The sequence below is a fragment of the Gorilla gorilla genome, chromosome 11 (genome assembly GCF_029281585.2).
Source record: "Gorilla gorilla gorilla isolate KB3781 chromosome 11, NHGRI_mGorGor1-v2.1_pri, whole genome shotgun sequence".
Lineage (NCBI taxonomy): Eukaryota > Metazoa > Chordata > Mammalia > Primates > Hominidae > Gorilla > Gorilla gorilla.
The window spans coordinates 12,819,926-12,836,860 of record NC_073235.2 but is presented as its reverse complement, the minus strand read 5'-3'; positions in this window follow the sequence as shown (position 1 = coordinate 12,836,860).

Here is a 16,935-nt window from a genome sequence, read left to right as displayed (position 1 = left end):
TCTGTGTAGATATTTCCATGTATATTCAGATAGCTGTGTAGATATTTCCATGTTCATACAGATAGCAGTGTAGATATTTCCATGTTCATCCAGATGCTAGTGTACATCTATCCATGTTCATACAGATGGCGGTGAAGATATTTCCATGTTCATACAGATGGTGGTGTAGATATTTCCATGTTTATAGGGATGGCGGTGTAGATATTTTCATGTTTTCACAGATGGCGGTGTAGATATTTCCATGTTTACACAGATAGCGGTGTGGATATTTCCATGTTTATGCAGATAGCAGTGTAGATATTTCCATGTTTATACAGATAGCGGTGAGGATATTTCCATGTTTATTCAGATAGCGGAGCGGATATTTCCATGTTTTTACAGATAGTTTGGCAGATATTTCCATGTTTATGCAGATAGCGGTGTAGATATTTCCATCTAAATACAGATGGCGGTGTAGATATGTCCATGTTCATATAGATGGCGGTGTAGATATTTCCATGTTCATAGAGATGGCGGTGTAGATATTTCCATGTTTATGCAGATAGCGGTATAGATATTTCCATGTTTATTCAGATGGCGGTGTAGATATTTCCATGTTTATAGAGATGGAGGTCTAGATATTTCCATGTTTACAGAGATAGTGGTGTAGTTATTTCCAAGTTTATAGAGACAGCGTTGTAAATATTTCCATGTTTATACAGATAGCTGTGATGATATTTCCTTGTTTATACAGAGAGCGGTGTAGATATTTCCATGTTTATAGTGATAGTGGTGTAGATAATTTCAATTTTATACAGAGAGCAGTGTAGATATTTCCAAGTTCATACAGATAGCGGTGTAGATATTTCCACGTTTATAGAGATGGCGGTGTAGATATTTCCATGTTCATACAGATGGCGGTGTAGATATTTCCATGTTTATAGGGATGGCGGTGTAGATATTTTCATGTTTACACGGATGGCGGTGTAGATATTTCCATGTTTACACAGATAACGGTGTAGACATTTCCATGTTTACACAGATAGCGGTGTGGATATTTCCATGTTTATGCAGATAGCTGTGTAGATATTTGCATGTTCATACAGATAGCGGTGTAGATATTTCCATGTTCATACAGATAGCGGTGTAGATATTTCCATATTCATACAGATAGCGGTGTAGATATTTCCATGTCCATACAGATAGCGGTGTAGATATTTCCATGTTCATACAGATAGCGGTGTAGATATTTCCATGTTCATACAGTTAGCCGTGTAGATATTTAAATGTTCATACAGATGGCGGTGTAGATATTTACATGTTCATACAGATGGAGGTGTAGATATTTCCATGTTCATAGAGATAGCGGTGTAGAGATTTCCATGTTCATACAGATAGCGGTGTAGATATTTCCATGTTTATACAGATAGCGGTGTAGAGATTTCCATGTTCATACAGATAGCGGTGTAGATATTTACATGTTCATACAAATGGCGATATTGATATTTCCATGTTCGTACAGATGGCGGTGTAGATATTTCCATGTTCATAGAGATGGCGGTGTAGATATTTCCATGTTTATGCAGATAGCGGTATAGTTATTTCCATGTTTATAAAGACAGCTGTGTAGATATTTCCATTGATATACAGATAGCTGTGTAGATATTTGCGTGTTCATACAGATAGCAGTGTAGATATTTCCATGTTCGTACTGATAGCAGTGTAGATATTTCCATGTTCATACAGATAGCGGTGTAGATATTTCCATGTTCATACAGATAACGGTGTAGATATTTCCATGTTCATACAGATAGCGGTGTAGATATTTCCATGTTCATACAGTTAGCGGTGTAGATATTTCCATGTTCATACAGATGGCGGTGTAGATATTTACATGTTCATACAGATGGCGGTATAGATATTTCCACGTTCGTACAGATGGCGGTGTAGATATTTCCATGTTCATAGAGATGGCGGTGTAGATACTTCCATGTTTATGCCGATAACGGTATAGATATTTCCATGTTTATACAGATGGTGGTGTAGATATTTCCATGTTTATAGAGATGGCGGTCTAGATATTTCCATGTTTACAGAGATAGTGGTGTAGTTATTTCCAAGTTTATAGAGACAGCGTTGTAGATATTTCCATGTTTATACAGATAGCGGTAAAGATATTTCCATGTTTATACAGATAGCGGTGTAGATATTTCCACGTTTACAGAGATGCCGGTGTAGATATTTCCATGTTCATACAGAGGACGGTGTAGATATTTCCATGTTTATAGGGATGGCGGTGTAGATATTTTCATGTTTACACAGATGGCGGCGTAGATATTTCCATGTTTACGCAGATAGCGGTGTAGACATTTCCATGTTTACACAGATAGCGGTGTGGATATTTCCATGCTTATGCAGATAGCAGTGTAGATATTTCCATGTTTATACAGATAGCGGTGCAGATATTTCCATGTTTATTCAGATAGCGGAGCGGATATTTCCATGTTTATACAAATAGTTGGGCAGATATTTCCATGTTTATGCAGATAGCGGTGTAGATATTTCCATCTTAATTCAGATGGCGGTGTAGATATGTCCATGTTCATACAGATGGCGGTGTAGATATTTCCATGTTCATACAGATGTCGGTGTAGATATTTCGAAGTTTATAGAGATAGCGCTGTAGTTATTTCCATATTTATGGAGAAATCTGTGTAGATATTTCCATGTATATTCAGATAGCTGTGTAGATATTTCCATGTTCATACAGATAGCAGTGTAGATATTTCCATGTTCATCCAGATGCTAGTGTACATATATCCATGTTCATACAGATGGCGGTGAAGATATTTCCATGTTCATACAGATGGTGGTGTAGATATTTCCATGTTTATAGGGATGGCGGTGTAGATATTTTCATGTTTTCACAGATGGCGGTGTAGATATTTCCATGTTTACACAGATAGCGGTGTGGATATTTCCATGTTTATGCAGATAGCAGTGTAGATATTTCCATGTTTATACAGATAGCGGTGAGGATATTTCCATGTTTATTCAGATAGCGGAGCGGATATTTCCATGTTTTTACAGATAGTTTGGCAGATATTTCCATGTTTATGCAGATAGCGGTGTAGATATTTCCATCTAAATACAGATGGCGGTGTAGATATGTCCATGTTCATATAGATGGCGGTGTAGATATTTCCATGTTCATAGAGATGGCGGTGTAGATATTTCCATGTTTATGCAGATAGCGGTATAGATATTTCCATGTTTATTCAGATGGCGGTGTAGATATTTCCATGTTTATAGAGATGGAGGTCTAGATATTTCCATGTTTACAGAGATAGTGGTGTAGTTATTTCCAAGTTTATAGAGACAGCGTTGTAAATATTTCCATGTTTATACAGATAGCTGTGATGATATTTCCTTGTTTATACAGAGAGCGGTGTAGATATTTCCATGTTTATAGTGATAGTGGTGTAGATAATTTCAATTTTATACAGAGAGCAGTGTAGATATTTCCAAGTTCATACAGATAGCGGTGTAGATATTTCCACGTTTATAGAGATGGCGGTGTAGATATTTCCATGTTCATACAGATGGCGGTGTAGATATTTCCATGTTTATAGGGATGGCGGTGTAGATATTTTCATGTTTACACGGATGGCGGTGTAGATATTTCCATGTTTACACAGATAACGGTGTAGACATTTCCATGTTTACACAGATAGCGGTGTGGATATTTCCATGTTTATGCAGATAGCTGTGTAGATATTTGCATGTTCATACAGATAGCGGTGTAGATATTTCCATGTTCATACAGATAGCGGTGTAGATATTTCCATATTCATACAGATAGCGGTGTAGATATTTCCATGTCCATACAGATAGCGGTGTAGATATTTCCATGTTCATACAGATAGCGGTGTAGATATTTCCATGTTCATACAGTTAGCCGTGTAGATATTTAAATGTTCATACAGATGGCGGTGTAGATATTTACATGTTCATACAGATGGAGGTGTAGATATTTCCATGTTCATAGAGATAGCGGTGTAGAGATTTCCATGTTCATACAGATAGCGGTGTAGATATTTCCATGTTTATACAGATAGCGGTGTAGAGATTTCCATGTTCATACAGATAGCGGTGTAGATATTTACATGTTCATACAAATGGCGATATAGATATTTCCATGTTCGTACAGATGGCGGTGTAGATATTTCCATGTTCATAGAGATGGCGGTGTAGATATTTCCATGTTTATGCAGATAGCGGTATAGTTATTTCCATGTTTATACAGATGGTGGTGTAGATATTTCCATGTTTATAGAGATGGCGGTCTAGATATTTCCATGTTTACAGAGATAGTGGTGTAGTTATTTCCAAGTTTATAGAGACAGCGTTGTAGTTATTTCCATGTTTATACAGATAGCGGTATAGATATTTCCATGTTTATACAGATGGTGGTGTGGATATTTCCATGTATATAGAGATGGCGGTCTAGATATTTCCATGTTTACAGAGATAGTGGTGTAGTTATTTCCAAGTTTATAGAGACAGCGTTGTAGATATTTCCATGTTTATACAGATAGCAGTGAAGATATTTCCATGTTTATACAGATAGCGGTGTAGACATTTCCATGTTTATGCAGATAGCAGTGAAGATATTTCCATGTTTATAGAGATAGTGGTGTAGATAATTTCAATTTTATACAAAGTGCAGTGTAGATATTTCCAAGTTCATACAGATAGTGTAGGTATTTCCAGGTTCATACAAATGGCGGTGTAGATATTTACATGTTCATACAAATGGCGGTATAGTTATTTCCATGTTCGTACAGATGGCGGTGTGGATATTTCCATGTTCATACCAATAGCGGTGTAGATATTTCCATGTTCATACAGATAGCGGTGTAGATATTTCCATGTTCATACAGAAGGCGGTGTAGATATTTACATGTTCATACAGATGGCGGTGTAGATATTTCCATGTTCGTACGGATGGCAGTGTAGATATTTCCATGTTCATACAGGTGGCGGTGTAGATATTTCCATGTTTATACAGATAGCAGTGTAGTTATTTCCATGTTTATAGAGAGAGCTGTGTAGATATTTCCATTGATATACAGATAGCTGTGTAGATATTTGCATGTTCATACAGACATCGGTGTAGATATTTCCATGTTCGTACAGGTAGCGATGTAGATATTTCCATGTTCATACAGATAACGGTGTAGATATTTCCGTGTTCATACAGATAGCGGTGTAGATATTTCCATGTTCATACAGTTAGCGGTGTAGATATTTCCATGTTCATACAGATGGCGGTGTAGATATTTCCATGTTCATACAGATGGCGGTGTAGATATTTCCATGTTCATAGAGATGGCTGAGTAGATATTTCCATGTTTATGCAGATAGCGGTATGGTTATTTCCATGTTTATACAGATGGTGGTGTAGATATTTCCATGTTTATAGAGATGGCGATCTAGATATTTCCATGTTTACAGAGATAGTGGTGTAGTTATTTCCAAGTTTATAGAGACAGCGTTGTAGATATTTCCATGTTTATACAGATAGCGGTGAAGATATTTCCATGTTTACACAGATAGCGGTGTAGATATTTCCATGTTCATACAGGTGGCGGTGTAGATATTTCCATGTTTATACAGATAGCAGTGTAGTTATTACCATGTTTATAGAGATAGCACTGTAGATATTTCCATTGATATACAGATAGCTGTGTAGATATTTGCGTGTTCATAGAGATAGCGGTGTAGATATTTTCATGTTCATACAGATAGCGGTGTAGATATTTCCATTTTCATACTGTTAGCGGTGTAGATATTTCCATGTTCATACAGATAGCGGTGTAGATATTTCCATGTTCATACAGTTAGCGGTATAGATATTTCCATGTTCATACAGATGGCGGAGTGGATATTTACATGTTCATACAGATGGCGGTGTAGATATTTCCATGTTCATACAGATAGCGGTGTAGATATTTCCATGTTCATACAGTTAGCGGTGTAGATATTTCCATGTTCATACAGATGGCGGTGTAGACATTTCCATGTTCATACAGATCGCGGTGCAGGTATTTCCATGTTCATACAGATAGCGGTGTAGATATTTCCATGTTCATACAGATAGTGGTGTAGATAATTCCATGTTCATACAGTTAGCTGAGTAGATATTTCCATGTTCATACAGATGGCGGTGTAGATATTTACATGTTCATACAGATGGCGGTGTAGATATTTCCATGTTCATACATTTAGCGGTGTAGATATTTCCATGTTCATACAGATGGCGGTGAAGATATTTCCATGTTCATACAGATGGCGGTGTAGATATTTCCATGTTTGTACGGATGGCTGTGTAGATATTTCCATGTTCATACAGGTGGCGGTGTAGTTATTTCCATGTTTATACAGATAGCAGTGTAGTTATTTCCATGTTAATAGAGATAGCTGTGTGGATATTTCCATTGATATACATATAGCTGTGTAGATATTTGCATGTTCATACAGATAGCGGTGTAGATATTTCCATGTTCGTACAGATAGCGGTGTAGATATTTCCATGTTCATACAGATAGCGGTGTAGATATTTCCATGTTCATACAGATAACGGTGTAGATATTTCCATGTTCATACAAACAGCGGTGTAGATATTTCCATGTTTATACAGATGGTGGTGTAGATATTTCCATGTATATAGAGATGGCGTTCTAGATATTTCCATGTTTACAGAGATAGTGGTGTAGTTATTTCCAAGTTTATAGAGACAGCGTTGTAGATATTTCCATGTTTATACAGATAGCAGTGAAGATATTTCCATGTTTATACAGATAGCGGTGTAGATATTTCCATGTTTATACAGATAGCAGTGAAGATATTTCCATGTTTATAGAGATAGTGGTGTAGATAATTTCAATTTTATACAGAGAGCAGTGTAGATATTTCCAAGTTCATACAGATAGCGGTGTAGATATTTCCACGTTTATAGAGATGGTGGTGTAGATATTTCCATGTTCATACAGACGACGGTGTAGATATTTCCATGTTTATAGGGATGGCGGTGTAGATATTTTCATGTTTACACAGATGGCGGTGTAGATATTTCCATGCTCATACAGATGGCGGTGTAGATATTTACATGTTCATACAGATGGCGGTGTAGATATTTCCATGTTCATACAGATAGCGGTGTAGATATTTCCATGTTCATACAGATAGCGGTGCAGATAATTCCATGTTCATACAGTTAGCTCTGTAGATATTTCCATGTTCATACAGATGGCGGTGTAGGTATTTGTATGTTCATACAGATGGCGGTGTAGATATTTCCATGTTCATACAGATAGCGGTGTAGATTTTTCCATGTTCATACAGATAGCGGTGTAGATATATCCATGTTTATATAGATAGTGGTGTAGATAATTTCAATTTTATACAAAGTGCAGTGTAGATATTTCCAAGTTCATACAGATAGTGGTGTAGATATTTCCAGGTTCATACAAATGGCGGTGTAGATATTTACATGTTCATACAAATGGCGGTATAGTTATTTCCATGTTCGTACAGATGTCGGTGTGGATATTTCCATGTTCATACCAATAGCGGTGTAGTTATTTCCATGTTCATACAGTTAGCGGTGTAGATATTTCCATGTTCATACAGAAGGCGGTGTAGATATTTACATGTTCATACAGATGGCGGTGTAGATATTTCCATGTTCGTACGGATGGCAGTGTAGATATTTCCATGTTCATACAGGTGGCGGTGTAGATATTTCCATGTTCATACAGATAGCGGTGTAGGTATTTCCATGTTCATACAGATAGCGGTGTAGATAATTCCATGTTCATACAGTTAGCTGTGTAGATATTTCCATGTTCATACAGATGGCGGTGTAGATATTTACATGTTCATACAGATGGCGGTGTAGATATTTCCATGTTCATACAGATAGCGGTGTAGATATTTCCATGTTCATACAGATAGCGGTGTATATATTTCCATGTTCATACAGATAACGGTGTAGATATTTCCATGTTCGTACAGATAGCGGTGAAGATATTTCCATGTTTATACAGATAGCGGCGTAGATATATCCATGTTTATACAGATAGCAGTGTAGATATTTCCATGTTTATAGAGATATTGGTGTAGATAATTTCAATTTTATACAGAGAGCAGTGTAGATATTTCCAAGTTCATACAGATAGTGGTGTCGATATTTCCAGGTTCATACAAATGGCGGTGTAGATATTTCCATGTTCTTCCAGATAGCGGTTTAGTTATTTCCATGTTCATTCAGATAGCGGTGTAGATATTTCCATGTTCATACAGATGGCGGTGTAGATATTTACATGTTCACACAGATGGCGGTGTAGATATTTCCATGTTCGTACAGATAGCGGTGTAGTTATTTCCATGTTCATACAGATAGCGGTGTAGATATTTCCATGTTCACAGATAGCGGTGTAGATATTTCCATGTTCATACACTTAGCGGTGTAGATATTTCCATGTTCATACAGATGGCGGTGTAGATATTTACATGTTCATACAGATGGCGGTGTAGTTATTTCCATGTTCATACAGATAGCGGTGTAGAGATTTCCATGTTCATACAGATAGCGGTGTAGATATTTCCATGTTGATACAGATAGCGGTGTAGATATTTCCATGTTCATACCAATAGCGTTGTATACATTTCCATGTTCATACAGTTAGCGGTGTAGATATTTCCATGTTCATACAGATAGCGGTGTCGATATTTCCATGTTCATACAGATAGCGGTGTACATATTTCCATGTTCATACAGATAGCGGTGTAGATATTTCCATGTTCATACAGATAGCGGTATAGATAATTCCATGTTCATACAGTTAGCGGTGTAGATATTTCCATGTTCATACAGATGGCGGTGTAGATATTTCCATGTTCATACAGATCGCGGTGCAGGTATTTCCATGTTCATACAGATAGCGGTGTAGATATTTCCATGTTCATACAGATAGTGGTGTAGATAATTCCATGTTCATACAGTTAGCTGAGTAGATATTTCCATGTTCATACAGATGGCGGTGTAGATATTTACATGTTCATACAGATGGCGGTGTAGATATTTCCATGTTCATACATTTAGCGGTGTAGATATTTCCATGTTCATACAGATGGCGGTGAAGATATTTCCATGTTCATACAGATGGCGGTGTAGATATTTCCATGTTTGTATGGATGGCTGTGTAGATATTTCCATGTTCATACAGGTGGCGGTGTAGTTATTTCCATGTTTATACAGATAGCAGTGTAGTTATTTCCATGTTAATAGAGATAGCTGTGTGGATATTTCCATTGATATACATATAGCTGTGTAGATATTTGCATGTTCATACAGATAGCGGTGTAGATATTTAAATGTTCGTACAGATAGCGGTGTAGATATTTCCATGTTCATACAGATAGCGGTGTAGATATTTCCATGTTCATACAGATAATGGTGTAGATATTTCCATGTTCATACAAACAGCGGTGTAGATATTTCCATGTTCATACAGATGGTGGTGTAGATATTTCCATGTATATAGAGATGGCGTTCTAGATATTTCCATGTTTACAGAGATAGTGGTGTAGTTATTTCCAAGTTTATAGAGACAGCGTTGTAGATATTTCCATGTTTATACAGATAGCAGTGAAGATATTTCCATGTTTATACAGATAGCGGTGTAGATATTTCCATGTTTATACAGATAGCAGTGAAGATATTTCCATGTTTATAGAGATAGTGGTGTAGATAATTTCAATTTTATACAGAGAGCAGTGTAGATATTTCCAAGTTCATACAGATAGCGGTGTAGATATTTCCACGTTTATAGAGATGGTGGTGTAGATATTTCCATGTTCATACAGACGACGGTGTAGATATTTCCATGTTTATAGGGATGGCGGTGTAGATATTTTCATGTTTACACAGATGGCGGTGTAGATATTTCCATGTTCATACAGATGGCGGTGTAGATATTTACATGTTCATACAGATGGCGGTGTAGATATTTCCATGTTCATACAGATAGCGGTGTAGATATTTCCATGTTCATACAGATAGCGGTGCAGATAATTCCATGTTCATACAGTTAGCTCTGTAGATATTTCCATGTTCATACAGATGGCGGTGTAGGTATTTGTATGTTCATACAGATGGCGGTGTAGATATTTCCATGTTCATACAGATAGCGGTGTAGATTTTTCCATGTTCATACAGATAGCGGTGTAGATATATCCATGTTTATATAGATAGTGGTGTAGATAATTTCAATTTTATACAAAGTGCAGTGTAGATATTTCCAAGTTCATACAGATAGTGGTGTAGATATTTCCAGGTTCATACAAATGGCGGTGTAGATATTTACATGTTCATACAAATGGCGGTATAGTTATTTCCATGTTCGTACAGATGTCGGTGTGGATATTTCCATGTTCATACCAATAGCGGTGTAGTTATTTCCATGTTCATACAGTTAGCGGTGTAGATATTTCCATGTTCATACAGAAGGCGGTGTAGATATTTACATGTTCATACAGATGGCGGTGTAGATATTTCCATGTTCGTACGGATGGCAGTGTAGATATTTCCATGTTCATACAGGTGGCGGTGTAGATATTTCCATGTTCATACAGATAGCGGTGTAGGTATTTCCATGTTCATACAGATAGCGGTGTAGATAATTCCATGTTCATACAGTTAGCTGTGTAGATATTTCCATGTTCATACAGATGGCGGTGTAGATATTTACATGTTCATACAGATGGCGGTGTAGATATTTCCATGTTCATACAGATAGCAGTGTAGATATTTCCATGTTCATACAGATAGCGGTGTATATATTTCCATGTTCATACAGATAGCGGTGTAGATATTTCCATGTTCGTACAGATAGCGGTGAAGATATTTCCATGTTTATACAGATAGCGGCGTAGATATATCCATGTTTATACAGATAGCAGTGTAGATATTTCCATGTTTATAGAGATAGTGGTGTAGATAATTTCAATTTTATACAGAGAGCAGTGTAGATATTTCCAAGTTCATACAGATAGTGGTGTCGATATTTCCAGGTTCATACAAATGGCGGTGTAGATATTTCCATGTTCTTCCAGATAGCGGTTTAGTTATTTCCATGTTCATTCAGATAGCGGTGTAGATATTTCCATTTTCATACAGATGGCGGTGTAGATATTTACATGTTCACACAGATGGCGGTGTAGATATTTCCATGTTCGTACAGATAGCGGTGTAGTTATTTCCATGTTCATACAGATAGCGGTGTAGATATTTCCATGTTCACAGATAGCGGTGTAGATATTTCCATGTTCATACACTTAGCGGTGTAGATATTTCCATGTTCATACAGATGGCGGTGTAGATATTTACATGTTCATACAGATGGCGGTGTAGTTATTTCCATGTTCATACAGATAGCGGTGTAGAGATTTCCATGTTCATACAGATAGCGGTGTAGATATTTCCATGTTGATACAGATAGCGGTGTAGATATTTCCATGTTCATACCAATAGCGTTGTATACATTTCCATGTTCATACAGTTAGCGGTGTAGATATTTCCATGTTCATACAGATAGCGGTGTCGATATTTCCATGTTCATACAGATAGCGGTGTACATATTTCCATGTTCATACAGATAGCGGTGTAGATATTTCCATGTTCATACAGATAGCGGTGTAGATAATTCCATGTTCATACAGTTAGCGGTGTAGATATTTCCATGTTCATACAGATGGCGGTGTAGATATTTCCATGTTCATACAGATCGCGGTGCAGGTATTTCCATGTTCATACAGATAGCGGTGTAGATATTTCCATGTTCATACAGATAGTGGTGTAGATAATTCCATGTTCATACAGTTAGCTGAGTAGATATTTCCATGTTCATACAGATGGCGGTGTAGATATTTACATGTTCATACAGATGGCGGTGTAGATATTTCCATGTTCATATATTTAGCGGTGTAGATATTTCCATGTGCATACAGATGGCGGTGAAGATATTTCCATGTTCATACAGATGGCGGTGTAGATATTTCCATGTTTGTACGGATGGCTGTGTAGATATTTCCATGTTCATACAGGTGGCGGTGTAGTTATTTCCATGTTTATACAGATAGCAGTGTAGTTATTTCCATGTTAATAGAGATAGCTGTGTGGATATTTCCATTGATATACATATAGCTGTGTAGATATTTGCATGTTCATACAGATAGCGGTGTAGATATTTCCATGTTCGTACAGATAGCGGTGTAGATATTTCCATGTTCATACAGATAGCGGTGTAGATATTTCCATGTTCATACAGATAACGGTGTAGATATTTCCATGTTCATACAAACAGCGGTGTAGATATTTCCATATTTATACAGATGGTGGTGTAGATATTTCCATGTATATAGAGATGGCGTTCTAGATATTTCCATGTTTACAGAGATAGTGGTGTAGTTATTTCCAAGTTTATAGAGACAGCGTTGTAGATATTTCCATGTTTATACAGATAGCAGTGAAGATATTTCCATGTTTATACAGATAGCGGTGTAGATATTTCCATGTTTATACAGATAGCAGTGAAGATATTTCCATGTTTATAGAGATAGTGGTGTAGATAATTTCAATTTTATACAGAGAGCAGTGTAGATATTTCCAAGTTCATACAGATAGCGGTGTAGATATTTCCACGTTTATAGAGATGGTGGTGTAGATATTTCCATGTTCATACAGACGACGGTGTAGATATTTCCATGTTTATAGGGATGGCGGTGTAGATATTTTCATGTTTACACAGTTGGCGGTGTAGATATTTCCATGTTCATACAGATGGCGGTATAGATGTTTCCATGTTCATACAAATGGCGGTGAAGATATTTCCATGTTCATACAGATGGCGGTGTAGGTATTTCCATGTTTGTACGGATGGCTGTGTAGATATTTCCATGTTCATACAGGTGGCGGTGTAGTTATTTCCATGTTTATACAGATAGCAGTGTAGTTATTTCCATGTTAATAGAGATACCTGTGTGGATATTTCCATTGATATACATATAGCTGTGTAGATATTTGCATGTTCATACAGATAGCGGTGTAGATATTTCCATGTTCGTACAGATAGCGGTGTAGATATTTCCATGTTCATACAGATAGCGGTGTAGATATTTCCATGTTCATACAGATAACGGTGTAGATATTTCCATGTTCATACAAACAGCGGTGTAGATATTTCCATGTTTATACAGATGGTGGTGTAGATATTTCCATGTATATAGAGATGGCGTTCTAGATATTTCCATGTTTACAGAGATAGTGGTGTAGTTATTTCCAAGTTTATAGAGACAGCGTTGTAGATATTTCCATGTTTATACAGATAGCAGTGAAGATATTTCCATGTTTATACAGATAGCGGTGTAGATATTTCCATGTTTATACAGATAGCAGTGAAGATATTTCCATGTTTATAGAGATAGTGGTGTAGATAATTTCAATTTTATACAGAGAGCAGTGTAGATATTTCCAAGTTCATACAGATAGCGGTGTAGATATTTCCACGTTTATAGAGATGGTGGTGTAGATATTTCCATGTTCATACAGACGACGGTGTAGATATTTCCATGTTTATAGGGATGGCGGTGTAGATATTTTCATGTTTACACAGATGGCGGTGTAGATATTTCCATGCTCATACAGATGGCGGTGTAGATATTTACATGTTCATACAGATGGCGGTGTAGATATTTCCATGTTCATACAGATAGCGGTGTAGATATTTCCATGTTCATACAGATAGCGGTGCAGATAATTCCATGTTCATACAGTTAGCTCTGTAGATATTTCCATGTTCATACAGATGGCGGTGTAGGTATTTGTATGTTCATACAGATGGCGGTGTAGATATTTCCATGTTCATACAGATAGCGGTGTAGATTTTTCCATGTTCATACAGATAGCGGTGTAGATATATCCATGTTTATATAGATAGTGGTGTAGATAATTTCAATTTTATACAAAGTGCAGTGTAGATATTTCCAAGTTCATACAGATAGTGGTGTAGATATTTCCAGGTTCATACAAATGGCGGTGTAGATATTTACATGTTCATACAAATGGCGGTATAGTTATTTCCATGTTCGTACAGATGTCGGTGTGGATATTTCCATGTTCATACCAATAGCGGTGTAGTTATTTCCATGTTCATACAGTTAGCGGTGTAGATATTTCCATGTTCATACAGAAGGCGGTGTAGATATTTACATGTTCATACAGATGGCGGTGTAGATATTTCCATGTTCGTACGGATGGCAGTGTAGATATTTCCATGTTCATACAGGTGGCGGTGTAGATATTTCCATGTTCATACAGATAGCGGTGTAGGTATTTCCATGTTCATACAGATAGCGGTGTAGATAATTCCATGTTCATACAGTTAGCTGTGTAGATATTTCCATGTTCATACAGATGGCGGTGTAGATATTTACATGTTCATACAGATGGCGGTGTAGATATTTCCATGTTCATACAGATAGCGGTGTAGATATTTCCATGTTCATACAGATAGCGGTGTATATATTTCCATGTTCATACAGATAACGGTGTAGATATTTCCATGTTCGTACAGATAGCGGTGAAGATATTTCCATGTTTATACAGATAGCGGCGTAGATATATCCATGTTTATACAGATAGCAGTGTAGATATTTCCATGTTTATAGAGATAGTGGTGTAGATAATTTCAATTTTATACAGAGAGCAGTGTAGATATTTCCAAGTTCATACAGATAGTGGTGTCGATATTTCCAGGTTCATACAAATGGCGGTGTAGATATTTCCATGTTCTTCCAGATAGCGGTTTAGTTATTTCCATGTTCATTCAGATAGCGGTGTAGATATTTCCATGTTCATACAGATGGCGGTGTAGATATTTACATGTTCACACAGATGGCGGTGTAGATATTTCCATGTTCGTACAGATAGCGGTGTAGTTATTTCCATGTTCATACAGATAGCGGTGTAGATATTTCCATGTTCACAGATAGCGGTGTAGATATTTCCATGTTCATACACTTAGCGGTGTAGATATTTCCATGTTCATACAGATGGCGGTGTAGATATTTACATGTTCATACAGATGGCGGTGTAGTTATTTCCATGTTCATACAGATAGCGGTGTAGAGATTTCCATGTTCATACAGATAGCGGTGTAGATATTTCCATGTTGATACAGATAGCGGTGTAGATATTTCCATGTTCATACCAATAGCGTTGTATACATTTCCATGTTCATACAGTTAGCGGTGTAGATATTTCCATGTTCATACAGATAGCGGTGTCGATATTTCCATGTTCATACAGATAGCGGTGTACATATTTCCATGTTCATACAGATAGCGGTGTAGATATTTCCATGTTCATACAGATAGCGGTATAGATAATTCCATGTTCATACAGTTAGCGGTGTAGATATTTCCATGTTCATACAGATGGCGGTGTAGATATTTCCATGTTCATACAGATCGCGGTGCAGGTATTTCCATGTTCATACAGATAGCGGTGTAGATATTTCCATGTTCATACAGATAGTGGTGTAGATAATTCCATGTTCATACAGTTAGCTGAGTAGATATTTCCATGTTCATACAGATGGCGGTGTAGATATTTACATGTTCATACAGATGGCGGTGTAGATATTTCCATGTTCATACATTTAGCGGTGTAGATATTTCCATGTTCATACAGATGGCGGTGAAGATATTTCCATGTTCATACAGATGGCGGTGTAGATATTTCCATGTTTGTATGGATGGCTGTGTAGATATTTCCATGTTCATACAGGTGGCGGTGTAGTTATTTCCATGTTTATACAGATAGCAGTGTAGTTATTTCCATGTTAATAGAGATAGCTGTGTGGATATTTCCATTGATATACATATAGCTGTGTAGATATTTGCATGTTCATACAGATAGCGGTGTAGATATTTAAATGTTCGTACAGATAGCGGTGTAGATATTTCCATGTTCATACAGATAGCGGTGTAGATATTTCCATGTTCATACAGATAATGGTGTAGATATTTCCATGTTCATACAAACAGCGGTGTAGATATTTCCATGTTCATACAGATGGTGGTGTAGATATTTCCATGTATATAGAGATGGCGTTCTAGATATTTCCATGTTTACAGAGATAGTGGTGTAGTTATTTCCAAGTTTATAGAGACAGCGTTGTAGATATTTCCATGTTTATACAGATAGCAGTGAAGATATTTCCATGTTTATACAGATAGCGGTGTAGATATTTCCATGTTTATACAGATAGCAGTGAAGATATTTCCATGTTTATAGAGATAGTGGTGTAGATAATTTCAATTTTATACAGAGAGCAGTGTAGATATTTCCAAGTTCATACAGATAGCGGTGTAGATATTTCCACGTTTATAGAGATGGTGGTGTAGATATTTCCATGTTCATACAGACGACGGTGTAGATATTTCCATGTTTATAGGGATGGCGGTGTAGATATTTTCATGTTTACACAGATGGCGGTGTAGATATTTCCATGTTCATACAGATGGCGGTGTAGATATTTACATGTTCATACAGATGGCGGTGTAGATATTTCCATGTTCATACAGATAGCGGTGTAGATATTTCCATGTTCATACAGATAGCGGTGCAGATAATTCCATGTTCATACAGTTAGCTCTGTAGATATTTCCATGTTCATACAGATGGCGGTGTAGGTATTTGTATGTTCATACAGATGGCGGTGTAGATATTTCCATGTTCATACAGATAGCGGTGTAGATTTTTCCATGTTCATACAGATAGCGGTGTAGATATATCCATGTTTATATAGATAGTGGTGTAGATAATTT